Here is a 19,215-nt window from a genome sequence, read left to right as displayed (position 1 = left end):
ATAGTCCACTGTTGTTGCCAGAGATGAGCTTCATTTCTGTGTGTGTGAGAATGCCCAGTATGACCTTTCAGTATTTTGTTGTCTGACATGGCCTTCATTTTTCTAAGTGTGAGAGCATACCCATTATGACCTTCTGTATTGCATGTATGAATCCATTCCAGGTAGATTGTACTCCAAAGCAGGCATTTGTGTTCTAAACCTACAGCTAGCAACCTGTTTCTGTGGGATATCTGTAGATCGGTTGACAATATTTAGTCAAAATGGGCAAAGGATAGCGGGTTACTGCAGGTAATTGTGTCTGTGCTGCTTCTGCTACATGGTCTTGGTGTTAGCAGAGATATTCAGACATATGTACTGTTTTACACTATGATGTTTTATGCCATCAAGTACTGTCAGGCATGCATATTTGCTTGCAGTGATGTCCTGGTGAACACAGGGTGAATGCAACTGTGTCCAGTATTGTGGTCAGCAGCCTACACATTATTGCACTATAATGCCATTCTGGAGAGGAAGCTGCAGACATGCTGCTGGGTCTGTGTAAATGGTTCAGCACCTTGGTACTGTGGTGGCTGAGGATCCCATGCTTGTACCTCCATCGATGTGATAGTATGGCCATATCCTGCTGTGGCCATACCTCACAGCTGTACAGATTCACACAAGTTACCCAGAGGCAGGGGTCAGAATTCTGGACATTACCCCTTCACATTGTGGTTTATGAGCAAGTTTGTAGCCACCCATTCCTGTGTTTACAGCCAGGGATAATATGTGTACACAGCTGAGTTTTGGACTTCACACACTCCATGTCACTCATGCTCCTACCCCCCTCCTCTATTATTCTGTCCTCTTCCAAACATTATGCAAAAATGTTAGTGGAATTTGTCCACAGGGCCTTGCATTTGAGTTCTGTGGACTGTGTTATGTTGTTATTGGGAGTCCATGATAAAACATACATTGGCAGTATGGGTGAGACACAGGATTTTGGCAGAGGACTGTAGGTCATTTGGTAGTGATGCAGGCCAGCTGTAGCAGGCCATTGCATTCTGTCACTCCTACAGTCCCAGACTGCAATACACTATATTCCCTGGGGTGACCGGGTAGGTGTGCAAGGTGTTCATGCCAATACTTTCTGTCATTGTTGATCCAATTGTGTGGATGCTGGCAGGGTGCTGCTTACAGCTAGGGACACACCTGCATGGGACACCTGTTCTGCATGCTGCATTCTTTAGCTGTTGCCATACAGACGTGGGGGTCATATTGTACTCATTCCCAACAGCAGGGATAAGACTGGAGAGGTACCTGTGGGTGATGGTGGGGTGAGCTGGGTCCATGTGTGCTATGGACACTACTTGCATCTGACTCATAGATATGCATGGGACATTCCACTTATGTTGGCTTGTGCAGGGACATCAGCTGTTTCTCAATACTCTATACCTATGACCTTTGTAGTCTGCCAGTGTTTGGCCAGACAACAATGGTATTCCCTACTACAAGCCCAAATAATGTGCTGCTAACCTGTATGTATAATTCCAAGGGTGTGTCTGTTTGACAGTTACATATTATACACTGTATACACTATCTGTCTGGAGTACTTCACCCTGTGTACTGCTTGCATGTCTGGGCCCACAATCATGCCATGTCCATCTTTCAGATGGTGACACATATTACTTCCAAACATTTGCTATGGCTTACTGCTGGAATGTGTTTTGCTGGGAAGCATTTTTTTGGTACTGCTGTTGTGAGAACTTGGCCCTGTCATCATCAGTAGTGGCCAATGGCCACCAGGAGAAACCTCACCATGCATACATACTGACCACTCTCACACAATATACAACACACACCAACCTAACACACACAGCCCTGCATATTGTACGCATGCTACAATCTATTCTGCTACCTAGGCCAGCTCAGGTAATCTGTGCTCCACTGTTATTATACCTACACATACATGTCACTACATTTCTACATAGGATTAGGGGGCAAACCTGACTGTTACTACATCTCTACATAAGATTGGGGGGCACACCTGACTGTTACTAAATTTTTACATAGGATTGGGGGGGCACACCTGACAGGTGTACACATTTGCTATGACTGTACTGGTAGTTCTGGTACTCCATTTCATTCTGTATTCTGACCTATCATGCTGACTAGAGGAATATCAGTGTACTACAGGTCTTAGGTTTGATTGACCTACATTTCAGTTTCTGAGTTCTTACCCTACAGAACTAACATCCCACTGCCTGACTTGTTGTAGTCTGTCTGTGTAGGTCTGTTGGGGGGATGTTCTCCATAGCCATCACTCAGCACAGCCTTTGTTTGTGTTTGTCTATGCCTGTCCTGCTGACTGAGACTGTTGTTGGGTAAGTGAGCCTCCCTGACTTTCATGTGTGTGTCCTATGGACACACATGTGGCCCAGTACATTTCCTGCAGTGAGATTTGTCACCTTGTCTAGTACTGGCTACTATGGTGACACCAGTATTTGCTACAGATCTCATGCTGCTATAGGTATCTACTATCTGCTGGCATCCCATTCAGCCACCAGATTCCCTTGCATGCTCACATCCATACCATAGATACAAGTAACAACACATACTACTCCATTCAGCAATTGATAGGGAGAGTGACTTCCCTTGTGGCTGTACCAGTATTGAGGATAGTGCTGGAGGGCTAACTATGTTGGATGCACATAGTACACTCCCTATACATGGTTAAGTACAGGTAGTGTCATGTTTGGCATCCCTTTTACTGTATGTGCGAGTCAGACACAAGTGTCATTCCCTGGGTTCCTACTGTGTCAGTGTATGTGATGTGCGTTGCCTCTTTGCTATGGCCTGGGCATGCTGGGCATGCCTCCTTCTGCCTACTGGGACAGGCTCAGGTTGTTCCTCCTCTGAGTCACTCTGTGCCTGTGCAGGCCTTGGTAGTGGTGGAGGGGTTGTGTGGCCCTGCCCCATGCTGTTCCTGCTACAGCTGTTTCCACAGGATCATATTGTGTAGCATGGCACATACGATGACAATTTGGGTACATGTAGCTGTTGAGTACTGCAAGGCTTCACCAGATTTGTCCAGGCACCAGAACCCTGGCTTGAGCATCCCAAACACACACTCTATTATGATTCTGGTCTGTGCATGTGCCTCATTATGGAGTTCTTGTTCAGGTGTGTGTGCATTTCTGATGGATGTCATCAGCCATGGCTCCAGTACGTAACTAGCATCCCCCACTAGGTGGTCATAAGGGATGTCCCCACTGGCAAATCTCTGGTACAGCTGCATCAGATGCCAGATGTGGGAGTTGTGATAGCTTCCAGGGCAGCCAGCACACACATTCATTATAATCCCCTGGGCATCGTACATGACCAGGAAGTTGATGGAGGGGAAGCCCTTACGATTGATGTAGACCCTACCCTGCTCACCGGGTGGTGCTTTGATGCATATGTGCGTGCAGTCTGTAACACCCACTACCTTGGGGTATTCTGTTATTTGGCGAAAGAGATGCTTATTGCTGGCCAATGCCCCTCGGCTGTTGTAGAAATATACATGCTCACCAGCATGTGCTGACATGGCATCCAGGAACTGGTTGAGTACCCTGGATGCTGATGCCTGTGAGATCCCCATGATATCCCCAGTTGGCCTTTGGAAGGTACCTGTGACTAGTATTCTTAGGCCTACACATGCCTTGGTATCCACTGGGATGGATTCCCCTCTGTTGTTTCTGTGTGTGAGGTGTGGCAAGCACAGCTCAACAATTTGCTGTAGGAGGTCCCTATCCACCCTATAGCACTCCACTATCTCCAGCTTATGTAGCCCCTGGTAGGTTTCCCTGGGTCTGTACACTCTTCTCCTTCTCTGCACTGTGGGTTGGTTGTCAGCATTCTCATCCTCACCACCCTCAGCCTCTTCCACAATTTCATTTATGAGAGCAAAAGCAGCCCCTATCATTTTCTCTTGCTTTTGTTTGGTAAAATTTCCCCACTTGTGTACACCGGTGGTGTTGAGTTTGTGGGAAAAAACAGAGGGAAAGGTGCTTGCATAGTTTATAGTGGTGTGCTGGGCTGGGCTGCTGCTTGTGTAATTGGCTGATTCTGATACATTTCACCTGCCAGCTATGCTAGTTCTCCTTGATTACCTTCCTACTTTTGTTTTCCCTTCCCATTGCCTTGCTGTTTAAGCCCAGGGGTGCGCCACACAAACACAGTGGTCAGATGTGTACGGAGCTGTAAGTTCCTGGTATACTTTTTTTTTTCCTTTAAAACATGTTGCATGGCACACACACCCTTTTAGGCAATGTAAAGAGTGCTAGGCAGCCTCAGACACACCACCTTGCTTAGTTCTGCTAAGCTAAGTGCAAACCCAAGCCACAAGGAACATGTCTGACACACCCCTCTATGATGTCAGCTAGCTCTTAGGCTTGCACCATGGTTTTCCTGCACCAACACAGTTGAGTGTAGGCTAGCCATGAGGGAGCTATCTAGGATTCAGTATCATTCCCTTCATTCACATAGGATTGCCTGCTAATGTCTAGTTACAAGTTCCACACTGAGCCTTCCCCCTTTGCAACCACTATTCACTGGCCATGTTGTCTTCTGCCTGCCATTAAGTATAATGGCAAAATTGTGATTTTGGATAGAATGCTTATTTCAAGTATTTTTTTTTTTTTATTTTCAGCCCGATCCCATTTGCACGCCGCTGCCCTACACTTAAACAGCCGAAATCGGCTAAAAAAAAAAGAAAGTCTTTCTTTTTTTTATTTTTGCAACTGTTTTCCATGCCAATGGCCATATATTTAGCCATTGGCATGATTTCCACATTATATACACCATTTATTTGGAGCTGTCATGGCTCCATTTTGTAGTTTGCAGAAATGTAACCAAGTACATTTCTGCAGACTACACTAGTCTTGCACGGCCAGCTGCCAGATTTCTGGTTCACAAATTCACGTCATTTCCATGGTTTTCACCTGCAAATGGGGTAATTTGCATACAGGAGCTGTGTCCATCCAAGAATAGTGCAGGAGCGCTCATGCACATCCCGGGAGCTAATTCCTGGATTGCACAGCGGCCATATTGCCTCCAGCAGCTCCTGCACTATTCCTGCATGCCGTGCAGAGCTTGCTGAATCCTGGGGAATGTGTATTTCAGCAAATCTTTGATTATACTATAGTGAACATGAACATAACTATAACAGGAGATTTTAGTTGAAATTTAAGAGAAAGAAAAAAGAAAAATGGAAAAAATACACAAAAATGAAAGAAGTAATGAACTGTGGAAAGTTAACTTTATGGAAATTAAAAGATGGACATATTCATGAAATATGTTTAAAACAGAGATTGACTATTTTATAATATCAGAAGGAAGAACAATAATAGAAGAAGAAGTAGTAAGCACAGGATTTTCAGATCTTCTAGCAGTATAGATAGAAACCAAAGAAAATAAAGAATATATTAAGGAATACAAAGAATAAATGAAAAATAATTGAATATAGTAGGTACATTAGAGGACGTAACTACACAATTATTGAAAGAATATTTAACAATGATACCATTATACAAAAATAGACTGAATGGTGGACAGTATTTAAAAAGTCTGATGAAAGCTATTTAAGTTGGGAGATAAATAAAAGAAAGAAAGATAAAAAGTAATGTGTAGATACATATTATAGAATTTTTGAAAATCTAGAATATAATAGTATAGAATTCTAAGAAAAAAAAAGTAAGAGATGAAAAAATAAAGAATCAAAATTTTATTATTTAAATAATCATATTTATTACAAGGAAAAAATAAGAGGTATCAGCATACTTATGAAAAATTGCAAAAAAAAAAAAAAAAGAATAATGCAATAGGACAAATGAGAAACAAAGTTGTAGAAATTAAGAAAACACAAACACAAATTATAGAAATAGTGGTGGAATATGTGGAATATATGTATAAAAAGAAGGTAAGCAGAGAAGTCAAAAATATTGGCAAGTTTAGAAATTCACAGAGTCAGTGAATAAAAAAATTAGAAAAGGAAATAATGATTTATGAATTAGATAAAATAACTGAACAAGTTAATATAGATTCAACAGCAGGTTCAGATGGAATCAGTTATGAACTGTATAACAAATTAAAGAACTGGCAAAAAAGTTCATTTTGTAAAAAATGAATGTCTGGAAGAAGGTTTTAAGTATAAAGAAATTTGTAGTGGAATTTTAAAATTCATATGGAAAAAAGAGAATAAAGATGAAATAAAAAGTTGCAGGCTGAAATTATTAAATAATACTGATTATAAGAGATTTATGAAGATTACACAGAAGACGATGGAAAATAAAGTACAACATATATTAGAAGAAAGTGTATTTGGTATTGAAGGTAGAGGCTGTCAAGAAATGTTGATGGTTATAAGGGAGTAAGTAGTACATGATGTTATGAAGGAAGGACAAGAAGTATACATTCCCATAATAATGACTTATGTAGATGATATAGTTGTATATAAAAAATTGTGCAAAGAAATGTTTTATTGAAATTTAAAAGCAACACACATAAATATGGATATGATAGCATATGGATATTATATGGATATTAAAAAGATAAGAAATTAAGAATGGATAGAAGAAAATGTTATGTTGCATGGATTGTTTTCAATGAAAGACTTAATGAAAATATGTTGAATGGGAAATGGGTTATTTTAGCATGTGTAAAAAGAATAAAATGGTGGCTGTGGAAGGAGTGGGGGTATAGCAAAGAAAATATTGTTGGTTCTTCTCCATTGTGAATGTTGATAAAAAAATTGTGATGAAAATATCTATGTAACTATATAATACTGGTGTAAAACAACTGTAAATAAAATACAAATAAAGGCCCCTACCCTTGATGAGGTGATCACTAGGTTGCACCAGATGGTCTTTTTACTGATGATCACTAAATATAAGATGGAGGCTATGAATGGAGATATGCTGGAGAAGGAGAAAAAAAAGTAATACAAAATGGAAAAGCATCTAGGCTATGGATGATTCTGTTTTACTAAAAATAATAGAAGAACCATAGCCAGAAGAATTAAGGGCCATTGCAATGGAGTATAGTAATTAACAAAATATTTGCCAGTCATGAAGGACAGAAACACTCAAAGATGCTTTAAATGATGGTGTGGCTACAGAGATGACATTTCTGGCCATTTAAGTAACTGAATTTTAAGGAATGATATGTGATGGGCTTCAGGGACATGGAAGAGCACAATAAATAGACAAAGACTGACAGCAGTGTTTCCAGACAAAAGTCTTTTGCAAAAACAGTAGCAGGTTCCAGTGAAAGACTGTAGAAAGAAAAGTATTTGCAGTTGTAGAAGAGACAGAGTGAAGCTGTTGACAGCTAGAGGAAAAGGTCTGTTCTGTGGATGAAAACAAAGTTTGAACAGCAAATAAATGGGTGCAGTGTTTTTAGACAATGTTGTTATGCCCTTAGTATTTAATTTGTCTGACATCAAGACATTAATACATACAGGAACTGAACCTTTCAATAAAATAACTTTGAAAACATTTGCATTAGTAGAACAATTTGTTAATGAATGTGAAAGGAGAACATATCTCATTGAAAGGACAATGTTGTTGTTGTTTGTTGTTTGGCTTTTCCCAGTTAGTGGTCACCACAGTGCTAATGATTGGCAGTAGATTTTCACGAACGTCAAGGTGCTAGCTCGACATTCAACCTTCAATGAAGGCACGCCCATTTACGAATGTCTTTTGAACGCTCACCCAACCACGGGGAGGACATGCAGACTCCACACAGAAGGCAATCCCCGCACTCCAGCTGAGAATCAAATGGGAGAACGTCATGCTGTGAGGCAACAATGCTACTGCTGCACCATCAAAATTTAAATGTACAGTTAAAATGAAAATTGTTACAATTTAAAACAAATGAGATGGAAGATAATGAATTAAATATTTTTTTCTAAGCTTGTTAGGATGCACATGATTTTAAAATGTAGATGACAGTAATGTATGGACTGAGAGATGAAGAGTTTTTTCAACTTTAAAAACAGAAAATAACAAGTTGCAGCATTTGCCTAATGTGATAATAAATGGAAAAAAGGAGTGTTAAGTAGTGGGCAGCCAAAAGCATTTTTTGTGGGAATGAATCACATTTAATCCAGTAATGTACAGAAATATTTGGTTGTCCACAAATTAATGAAGATAGACAAGATGGGGAAAATGAGGGGGATGGAGAAAATGAGGGGGCAGCACAACGTTTTACAAAAGAAAGAGTAAACATGAATGATGATAGGATGGGGTGGTAGATGAGGGTGAGAAAGAAGATAAAAGTGTAGAAAAAATATGCACGAGATGAATTCTACAAACTAGTGCATGAAAAAGAAACCCATATAGAGATGGAAAACAGGTTTGGGTTATTAGAAAACAGTGGAAGAATAAGAGGGAGATATGGCAAAAGGTTCTATTGAGCGAAAGCTGAGAGGAGAAAAAAAGAGGCCAAAAGATGAATTTAAAAAAATGTAAAGGGAGGTTGGCATAATGGTTAGGGTGTTTCCCTAACAGATGCAAAGTGCAGGCTTTGATTCTCACATGGGGTAATTGTCTACGTTTAAAATGGTCTACAGGGGCAGTTAGCCTAGTACTAATCTATGAATCTATGAAGGTGTAAGACTAATATAGTAATGTATCGCTGAATATAAATAGCATGAAAAATGAAGTTAGAAGAATGATAATGATTGAATGGTGTGAAAAATTAGATGCCAAGATAATTTGTTTACTTAACATAAGATGTATAGATAAAAGGAAAAGAGTGGAATTTGAGAAGTTGTGGAAAAGAAAAGTGGTGTGGACTATAGGACGTGATATGTGTTCAGGTATTGTAGTGTTACTAAAATGAACAGATTAAAATATCAGATAATATGGTGGTGTTGACAGAAGAAAGAGTAGAGTATGAATAAAAAAAATGTAACTGAAATAAAAAGATGAGGAAATTTGAAATTGTGTAGTGAATATGTTTATTATGGTGGTAGGAGACTTTAACTGTAATTTTGTTAGGTCGAAGGGAACATAGCACAAAATGTAAACATTCTGAGGTAGGTTGTAAATAACAGTAGATTAAGAATAGATAAAAGAGAGACTATAATTATAAGAGGAGGGTTACTTTAAACAGAGGTTGATTATTGCTTGTTTACAGATGACATGAAAGAAAAAAAAGATGGAATTAGAAATGCAAAATTTTCAGATCATAGGGCTGTATGGACAGTAACTGATATAAATCAAACTATAATAAAATATAGAAAAGGGTTAAAAATGCTGGCAGAGAAATATGCAGGAGTGGAATGTCTTAAAAAGAGGTCAACTGCAGGAAGATCATATGGCAGTTTGACAAAGTGGTGGACGGTATACAAAGAAAAGTTAAAATTAGAGAGCAACAGAAGAAGGAAAAGATAAAATATACTAAGCTGAAATAAATTTGCGAAACAATAGTAGATAATGGGGCAGGGAAAAGTGTTGAAGAAGAAGAAGAAAATAAATATGAATATAATAAAGAAAAAATAGAAAGAATGATAGACAAAAGTATTATCTGAAAGGGAGAAAGAAATAGTTTCTCCGTTTTGGGCAAGAAATTGAGATTTAATGAAATAAAAATGAAACTACTAAGGGATGAAAAACAGTAGTTAAATATATAGAAATTCTGGATGTATTCAAAAAGTATGTACAGAGTATGTACAAAAAGTGACAGGAATTGTATGGAAAGAAAACAGTTGAAAAACAAGGTAGTAGAAGAAATGAAAAAAAAGCAAGAGGAGAGTGGTTGAATTAAAAAATTCTGTTGATTTCTCAGTCTCAATAAATGTATTATTGGTGTTTAAATAGATGTATGAAAAACAGTCAATAATAAGATTTTTTTTTATTTGAAAAATATAAAGGTACATGGGTGGGTAGGGATAAGATAAAGGAAAGCAAAACAAAAGGTTTGGAAAATAAAGAAGATGAATGTAAAATAAAGACATGGAAAATTGATATAAATGAAGTAGAGATGGAAGGGAAAAATGGTATAAAAAGGAATGAAAGTGAGATACCACATTAATCCTTAGAAAAATACAGACGAATGTAAGAAAACATTTTCAAGGATGCTGGGCTCACTTTACTTTAAAGATTAAGTAACTTAGTACCCATGACAACCTTAGAGAAAAACTACTGCTCCTACAAGTTGAAAGGAGTCAGATGACTTTGTGTTTGCAACTAGTCTGGTTGTCCTGGGAACACTCCTGCAACAAAAGTAGCTGCTAAGACCAACTGGTTGACAGCAGTGGGGCAGACTCAGGGCACCATGGGGGGTTTTATCTCTCAGCTTGCCTACAAATGACTAGAGAACTCATAGGATTAGTTAGGGATGGGTGTGGGTGTTTTGAACATAACTACAAGAAATCAATAGCCTGTTCCATCCAGTATACTAGTGATGTTAAAAGCATCACAGATGTGATTAAGCAAAACTGGTCAATACTTTTGACTGATGATGAGATCAAGAAGGTGGTTGGGGTGTGACCAGCAGTTATTTGTAAGAATAAGTTGAATATGAAGAGAATACTCTACTATCCAGATAGACTTGGGCATAGGAATGTCAAGCAAGGGCATGGTCAGGATGGTACTATTCCATAAGCAAATCACCCAAATGCAGCACAGCAAGCCGACAGAGCTCGGAAACAGCGTTACCAAAAAATATATAACTTCAGTCACCATAAAACGCTGTTTCTTGATGGCACCAAACACAGTTCAGTAAGCTTCACAGATAACAGATTTCCAACAAACTGTAGGTATTCCTAGTGCAATAACTCCAGCGATACTTCACGTTCGTAAAAAGTACTTTATTTTTGATAAAACAAAAGTAAGCGCTTTCACCCGTAGGCTTTCTCAAACTTTTACAAACAAACTGACATATTTATTGTTTAAATAACCCTCCTCTGGCTATGATTGGTTGAGAACTCTCACAAGTCAAACACAGGGAGATACGCTTCAAAGCGCTGAATATATCATAAAATATTAAAAACTTCATGTAAACATCTAAAAATTAAATATTAAATATAAATTAAAAATTGTTAAAAGATTTCTAGCATAAAAGCAATAGATTTTTGGTATAAACTTAGTAAGCCACAGATTATAAAGCAGAGCACACAGGTGAAAACATCACAGTCCATGCTTATATAACACAACCCATCCTAGTCAAAAAGGGGGAATCTTATGAAATACATCAAACCCACATTCAATCAGGTCGGGAGTAAAAGGGCAACTCATTTAGGTCTAAATAGTCTCCTACCCTTCAAAAAAGGTTTGATCTGAACCTTGTCATTCAAACCTGGTTGTTCATCTGCCCTTCATCTGACAATCCATCTAATTTCACTTTCTAAGGTCCGATTGATTAAGTCACCCCCTCTATAACCACATACTAACTTTTGTATAACACAGAAACTAAAAGTGTGTTCTGGTCCTCCTTCATTATGATGTTTGGCTAAAGCATTGAACCCTGATCCCAACCTAACATGGTAAATGTGCTCTCTGATGCGCTCTCTTAATGTTCTATTGGTTTTCCCAATATAGAACGCCGGACATGCTGCACATCTGGCCAAATAGACAACATCCTTACTATCACAGCTAGTGTCAATATTAAAATAAAATGTACGTCCAGTAACCGGATGTACTAAAGTGGTGTCACTATTAATATAAACACCATGTGGAAAATGCAATCAATGTGTTTATATTAATAGTGACATAATGAAGGAGGACCAGAACACACTTTTAGTTTTTTTTGAAGGGTAGGAGACTATTTAGACCTAAATGAGTTGCCCTTTTACTCCCGACCTGATTGAATGTGGGTTTGATGTATTTCATAAGATTCCCCCTTTTTGACTAGGATGGGTTGTGTTATATAAGCATGGACTGTGATGTTTTCACCTGTGTGCTCTGCTTTATAATCTGTGGCTTATTAAGTTTATACCAAAAATCTATTGCTTTTATGCTAGAAATCTTTTAACAATTTTTAATTTATATTTAATATTTAATTTTTAGATGTTTACATGAAGTTTTTAATATTTTATGATATATTCAGCGCTTTAAAGCATATCTCCCTGTGTTTGACTTGTGAGAGTTCTCAACCAATCATAGCCAGAGGAGGGCTATTTAAACAATAAATATGTCAGTTTGTTTGTAAAAGTTTGAGAAAGCCTACGGGTGAAAGCGCTTACTTTTGTTTTATCAAAAATAAAGTACTTTTTACGAACGTGAAGTATCGCTGGAGTTATTGCACTAGGAATACCTACAGTTTGTTGGAAATCTGTTATCTGTGAAGCTTACTGAACTGTGCTTGGTGCCGTCAAGAAACAGCATTTTATGGTGACTGATGGTGCTATTCCATGTTGTAATTGTCGCTACTGTCAATATATGGACAGTAACAACACCCTGATACTGGTAGGACCTTTGACTTTAGCATGCAAGAGGACTGCAATACTAAAGATATTGTACACCTTGCACGATGTACGGTATGCCCATGTTTTTATGTTGGAAAAAGTAACAGAAGGCTCAAGGAATGAGTCAGGGAGCACTTGTATTCTATTACTATATAATATAAATGCAGTGCACTTGCCAAACATGTGATGAATAAAGGAAGTGGCCATGGTTTTAAATTTCTAGTTATAAATAGGCTATATGCTAATGCTAGGTTAGGGGATATTAGGACACACACTGAGTCAATTGAACTACAATGAGTATTAAGACTGGGGGCAACTAGAGGGAGTGGACTGAATGACCATGTTCCACTTAAACCCGTTTTAAAAAGTCGTAGGTTGTATAATGTAATTGATCCCAGTATTTATGTTTTTATGTTTTATATGCATGTATTTTATTTGTATTTTATTGATGTATGTTTATTTAAATAATATGAGGGCGCAAAGATGACACTAATTGATGTAGATTGGTGTTTTGTATATAAGGAGGGGGGTGTCTTTTATCTCTTGGTCTCTGAAGAAGCGATACTTGATTTTATTGTGAAAGCACTTATCATATTAAATATTTATTTTTTAAGTATATACCTCCATGTTATTGGTGTATTTTTTGCTGTTTGGTTTTGCTCCTGTTTAAACACATCAGTTTCATCCCTGGACGGCTGTTCTTGTGATTTGCTGACATAGTTTAACCTGTACTCTACCATCAGCTCTCAGTGGTACCTTCCCCTCCAATGCACATTTCTCTCTCGCTTTACATATTTTGCCATACATTACATCAATATTCTAAACCTGTGCACACATACTCGCATTGACCATCAAGGTGCTACTGCATAGTCAGTGTTTAACTCAGCTACTCTTACTTCCCATGAAATGTGTTGGTGTGAAGAGAAGCTTCTTGTCTCACACACACACACACACACACACACACACACACACACACACACACACACACACACACACACACACACAATTACATCAATATTCTAAACCTGTGCACACATACTTGCATTGACCATCAAGGTGCTACTGCATAGTCAGTGTTTACCTCAGCTACTCTTACTTCCCATGAGATGTGTTGGTGTGATGAGAAGCACACACACACACACACACACACACACACACACACACACACACACACACACACACACACACACACACACACACACACACACACACACACGCTATCTTGCTTACATGCAGAGGTAATAAGTTTGGTTCCCTATTAGAAGACCAAAGATGCATTCTTCTGAATGCGTCTTGGTCGAACTCAAAAGCCTGAAACAGCAAAATATTGAAGCGGCTTTTAAGTAAATTCTTTCCCTGTGAAAGAATCTTCTTGGCTGTTTCGTTACTTTGCCATTTTCGGCACTGTAGTACAGTCTCAGAGTTGGTATATTAAAGTAGGGGGGTGTGGGGGGGGTGAAGCCCCCCACTTAATCTAAGTTTAAAGTGTTTTTTTTTTTTTTGGAACAGCAATTTTTTTCCCTAGGAAAAAAATCACTGTTCTGACAGTTCAAAATTGTAAGCTTTCGCTTATATAGGGTCGATTAATCACCGTTTGCTTTTCTAAGCATTCAGTGATCTAATATAGACCCAATAAGTTTCAGGGTGTATCGTGGCTAATCTACAATCATGGAAACTGTGTTTATGAATCCTATGGATAATGTGGTGAACTCAAGCGGAAAAATTACTTGATTATTGCAAAGAAAAATGGGGTGCTCTTTCTAAAAAATGACATAGATTATTACAAAGAAACATGGGGTGCTCTTTCTAAAAAGTTTTTTTTTTTTTTTTTTAATTTTCTGGAGTATATCTGTTCTTAGGATATTCTATACATTGACTAAAAAGACTATATTGACTTACCCAAATACCACAATTACTTCAGCAGAACTTTAATCTCAGGTGACTTGCATCATTTCTTGAATACTGTTTCTTGGCAACAGTGATGATATATTTTAGTCATTGTCCTGATAATGTAGTTTATGACTATGCAACTAATGTTAAAATTTTAGTTGAGAGGCATAAAGAGGTTCCTAAAACAATTACTTGCAGCTGGGGAATGTTTCCTGTAACAAACTAAATAACAAAACTGGGAAAGACAATGGTATATCAGATGTGTTAGGTCATTACTTCTTTCAAACCTGATATTACACTTAAGGAGTTCTGTAGTTTGTAAATAATGAACACTGAAAAATGCAGGTTATCCCTAAGCAAAGTTCAAAGTTCAGTTCATCAACAGAACCTCAAAATAAAACTCTGACTGCACAATCAGCTCTTTCTTCTCAGTAATATGTCAATACACTGGAGTCATGTAAGGGTTGTGGAATGCAAGGGACATTGATATATGCTCACCTTTCTGTTCTACATCTATTTCTTATTTGCTTACTTATTTGTAAATTACACATCCCTTTAATTTATCTTTGCATTTCCCTTTGCCTGTTCATTACATGCTTGTATATTGTATTTACATGCATATCATCTCCATATATATTGTTATGTTTCAATGGCTTTTGTCTCTTACATATATTTGTCTCTCATATTAAGCTGTACTCTTCATTTACGTTGTACATGTAGGTTTTATGACCTGTAAATATGAAATGAGTTAATATGGTAGGTTTAGCTTAAGGGTGGATGGTTTGGCATAATGGTTAAGGTCTTGACTTCATAGATGCAATATACAGGATTTGATTCTCACCTCAAGTTACTGGCACTTAAAATAATCCTTCAGGACAGTTAGCCTAGCATTCACCCATAAAGCTGTAATGTGCCTTATTAGCTGATGCACTTATTGAATTTTATGGCAACTGATTTTGTTGGCTGACAGTTGTCTGTTTCCTTTGTTTTCGTAATGCTGGTTCAGCGCTATGTTCAGTACTTAAAGCACATTATTCTGCTTGTGAAAGTTTTTTGATAGCTGATTTCTCATTCAGATGGCACAGTCATATTATTGCTCTCCACTCAAAAGTTGCATCTATAACCTCAGTGTCATTCTAATGTTGTGTACCTAACTCTTAACTATTGTTTTACAGTGTATATTCCATTTGACCCAGACATTAACCGGAAAGGCTCTTTGGACTAGTTTGCCTACATGGTTAACAAACTCAAATAAATGTAAACCTACTAGTACTGTGATCTATTAATTTATCAATGCAATCACATTAGTCATAAGACTTATTTAATTACAAGAACGTGAGGGAATCAAACCCTGCAATACATGATAAAGTCATCCTCTGTGCAAGCTGCCATACTGAGTTTCTAGTATAAACTAGGTGGATGTGATGTATTTTATGAAAATGAAACATTCTAGCACTTCAGCCATGACAGAGCATGCAAAAATCTATCTCTAGGATTTACACATTAAGAAAAGTCTATATCACTCTGACAAAAAGTAGAATGTTACTTAAAATATTATTGGCCAAATTAAATGCTATTCTTTAATTTGTTGCTAAGTAAATAAGAACTGGTAAAAAATAATTGTGAAACATTTTTTCATCAAATTTGTTTCAAGTAGATGCCTAGAGTCAGTACTGTGAAGTTGCATGTATTATTTATTTGATTATATACATAGCATAAAATGTAATTTATTTGTTTTTGTTTCTTTACAGAGTTCATTTAAGATTTGAAGCCATCACCATTTTTTCAATACCTGTACTTGCTTTTTTTCAAAACATTACTGCTTTTTGCTATTATTTATTTGTTTACTATTTTAGTGATTGGCATGTACATGCAAAATGCTAAACTGCACTTTCTTAACACTATTACAATTGAGAATGCATTAATTATCTTCTTACAGCATTTTGAAAGCCTAACCATATAATAAAACAGAATGGAAAATTTTGATCATACTACACCAAGATGCACAACTTGTAGATGGTTATAAGAAAAACTGACATCTATGGAACTGTTTTTGGTGTTTTATATGAAAATCTTGTGCTCAAGTAAATAGCTAAACTGAGGATGCAGTGACACTACTTTTACCTACATCACGGTGCTGTCATTGTTTAAGGCATTCGGTCACATGCCAGACTTATGAACAGCCCCACTACCCCACGTAAATTGCCAGCATTATATTATTTCATACATTGGCATTGCTTTCAAGCATACCTTATATTGTTTGCCTCATTTGTTTCAATTCAACACTCCATTTGTTCCATTTAAAAGTTTCCTTAAATATGAAAGCAACCACAAATATGTGGTAATTGAGTCATACTAGAAGTTTATCAGGTTTAATGTCTGCTTTTGGAAAACTGGCTTGAAATTGTATCTATTCGTTAATTAGTATTAATATACTTGGCATTGTTTCTGAAGTTTTGTTGAATGCCTATTTTCAAGCATGTGAATCTGGCACAGATTTGTTTCACTAATGTTTATTCATAATGTTGTGTAATTATTAACAAATGAAACATGCTGTGTAACAGCTGACGGCAAATGAAAGCTATGCGGCCATCTCACAGATTTATTCTGTACAGCCTCAGTGAAAGAAAGGAAAGAAGAAAGAAAGAAAAGAAAAGAAAAAGGAAATTAAAAAAGGAGATAAAGCGATAGTGAAAATAATCTCTCATTTGTATATTGTTATTCACGGGGAAACACTGATATAAGCAAACAAGGCCAAGAAAGTTAATGGTAAGTGCTCGCAGGAGTGAGAATGTTAGAAATGCCATTTTTAGTTTTACATCAGATTGCATTTAGCTTCAGAACTGTAAAGCATTTTAGACAGTTTTGTCTGCCTTAGTATTAAGAGGTGAGTATTTAGCATGGATATTTACATTCATTTTTAATTAGTGAAGTTACTGCCTTGGGCAGACATAGATGTAGGCAATTTATCATCAGTCAGACATTAAATTCTGCTATATGAAGAAATGATGACACACAGCAAATACAAATATTTACCACTCTAATAATTCCTTGCCCTTTAACATAATTATCTATACAGTGTAGATTTCATCACTTTTTATTAACAGAACTGTATTAATTTTCTTATTACATGCAAGGAAAGGATGTCATAGCTATTGATAAAATCACTTATGAACCCTGTTACTAATCTGACTATCATAATGCATACTCACCTGATTACTTAGTTTGCACTGTAGAAAAGATATCTACATTAGGATGGCAGATTTTACATCCATTTGGTAATGTCATTCTGTATTTCTGAGCACAATTTGAATGCAGTATACATCATCCAAAATTAGAAAGTGCTTTTACTGTTCAAATAGCTTATCAATGTATGTGGAGCAGTTTTAAATAAAAATACTATGCAGCATTATAATCACATTTCTGCCACTTGTGATCATTTTCATTATTTAGTTGCTTTAAATTTGGGTACTGTCTTGAGCTACACTATTGAAAATAACCACATGTAAAACAGCTCTTAAATTATAGAAGTCCAAATGATATCAACAGTGTCATAATATTCCATAAGTCACTGAAAGCTTCTGGAGGCTAAGGGTTATATAATGGTCTATACTAAAGGCTGGAAGAGACTGAGAGTTGTATAATGGACCACACTGAAAGCTTTAGCAGGCTAAGAATTGTATAATGGTCCATACTAAAGGCTGCAGGAGACTGAGAGTTGTATAATGGACCACACTGAAAGCTTTAGGAGGCTAAGAATTGTATAATGGTCCATACTAAAGGCTGCAGGAGACTGAGAGTTGTAAAGTGGTCCACACTGAAAGCTTCAGGAGGCTAAGAGTTGTATAATGGTCCATACTAAAGGCTGCAGGAGACTGAGAGTTGTATAATGGTCCACACTGAAAGCTTCAGGAGGCTAAGAGTTGTATAATGGCCCATACTAAAGGCTGCATGAGACTGAGAGTTGTATAATGGTCCACACTGAAAGCTTCAGAAGGCTAAGAGTTGTATAATGGTCCATACTAAAGGCTGCAGGAGACTGAGAGTTGTATAATGGTCCATGCTGAAAGCTTCAGGAGGCTAAGAGTTGTATAATGGTACATACTAAAGGCTGCAGGAGACTGAGAGTTGTATAGTGGTCCATACTAAAATGTAGATATGATGTTCATACCAAAATGTGGATTAATAATGGACTGACCACAGGAAGGAACAGGTTGTAGGTAAGTTTGTGAGAAACAGGTCAAGAATGCCTCTACACCAAAGGAGTTCTTCTTAACCCAATCCAACAAGCACTGGAATAACCTACATTGGTAATGTACATTTTTTCCAGAAACTCCCAGGAAAGTTTTGTTGATCATGTGGAGCCATGGATGTGGAATGATAACAAGCAATAATTTGAAAGTCTGAGTTCCTTCAGGTGAACCAGAGTTCTTTGAGCTCTCTGTTGGGTTCTCTGGGTATCACTTTTGAAGGGATTCTGTCAGTGCTGAACACAGTTATTAGTGGGCTTAAAGGTGTGATATGCACAAAACCAGGCAAAACGAGAAAAGTGATCTCTTTACATTCAAACCATGTCTCAGTATCAATAGAAACATGGACATGCTCCAGATACACAAGTGCCTCCAAATAACATGGTTTATTGTTAAGACTCCTGGCATTGACAAGGGCCAAAAAATATCCCCCTGGATGGACAACAACTACTTAGCAAATGATTGAACCAGATGATCTTTTCCTTTATTGTAGAATCATTCTCAATGAAAGGAGTATACCAATCAGAAATAGAGACTTACACTTGACAGAAACTTACATACTAAGCTCTAGCATGTCCTTCTTTACATTCTAAAAGGGTTTTCATTCCGTAGGTTCATAGGTAAGTACTAGGCAAACTGCCCTTGGAA

The 19,215-nt window shown here is 37.3% G+C and overlaps 1 protein-coding gene across 10 annotated transcripts in view; it reads left to right on the top strand.

The window, feature by feature from the left end:
• LOC122795548 (muscular LMNA interacting protein) overlaps positions 1 to 17,732 on the top strand; it is a 2,709,240-nt gene extending 2,691,508 nt beyond the window's left edge. For all 10 annotated transcript variants that reach the window (XM_044063771.1, XM_044063763.1, XM_044063765.1 and 7 more), the window contains one exon: positions 16,069 to 17,732. The gene's annotated coding sequence lies outside the window, so the exon portion shown is untranslated. The remainder of the gene's footprint in view (positions 1 to 16,068) is intronic.
• The last annotated feature ends 1,483 nt before the right edge of the window (positions 17,733 to 19,215 follow it).

This window comes from Protopterus annectens, chromosome 2.part2 (assembly GCF_019279795.1).
Source record: "Protopterus annectens isolate FY-2018-M chromosome 2.part2, PAN1.0, whole genome shotgun sequence".
NCBI lineage: Eukaryota > Metazoa > Chordata > Ceratodontiformes > Protopteridae > Protopterus > Protopterus annectens.
This window is presented reverse-complemented; position numbering and strand designations above follow the sequence as displayed.